The sequence below is a fragment of the Wasmannia auropunctata genome, unplaced genomic scaffold (assembly GCF_000956235.1).
Source record: "Wasmannia auropunctata unplaced genomic scaffold, wasmannia.A_1.0 LD336103.1, whole genome shotgun sequence".
Classification (NCBI taxonomy): Eukaryota; Metazoa; Arthropoda; class Insecta; order Hymenoptera; family Formicidae; genus Wasmannia; species Wasmannia auropunctata.
Genome location: NW_012026787.1, coordinates 1,867,617 through 1,868,004, shown reverse-complemented (window position 1 = coordinate 1,868,004; position 388 = coordinate 1,867,617). Strand labels below are relative to the sequence as shown.

General features: G+C 42.0%; 1 protein-coding gene across 1 annotated transcript in view; it reads right to left on the bottom strand.

The window, feature by feature from the left end:
* LOC105457947 overlaps positions 1-388 on the bottom strand; it is an 8,690-nt gene that overhangs the window by 4,607 nt on the left and 3,695 nt on the right. The window lies entirely within an intron of this gene.

Genomic DNA, 388 nt, shown 5'->3' with positions numbered 1-388 from the left:
TAATGTCAATGTACGAGAGTTAGCGGAAAAACGCGGTATAAATCACTATTCTACGTATTCGGTAATGAAGGCCTCAGTGGTGGAACGATTCAATCGCACGCTCAAGAATGATATGTGGAAACAGTTCACACTCAATGGATCGAATAGATGGATTGACTTGTTGCCACATTTATTATCTAACTATAATCATCGAAAACATCGAACGATCGGTATGCGACCCGTAGACCGCCCGCCGTTGCCAAAAAACTCCTAATGACGGTGTACAATTACGCGAAGATCATCGCTCTACCAAGATTCGAGGTAAATGATCCAGTACGTGTCAGTAAATTTAAAACTATATTTGAGAAAGGCTACACACCAAATTGGAGATCGGAAGAGCACACGTCTG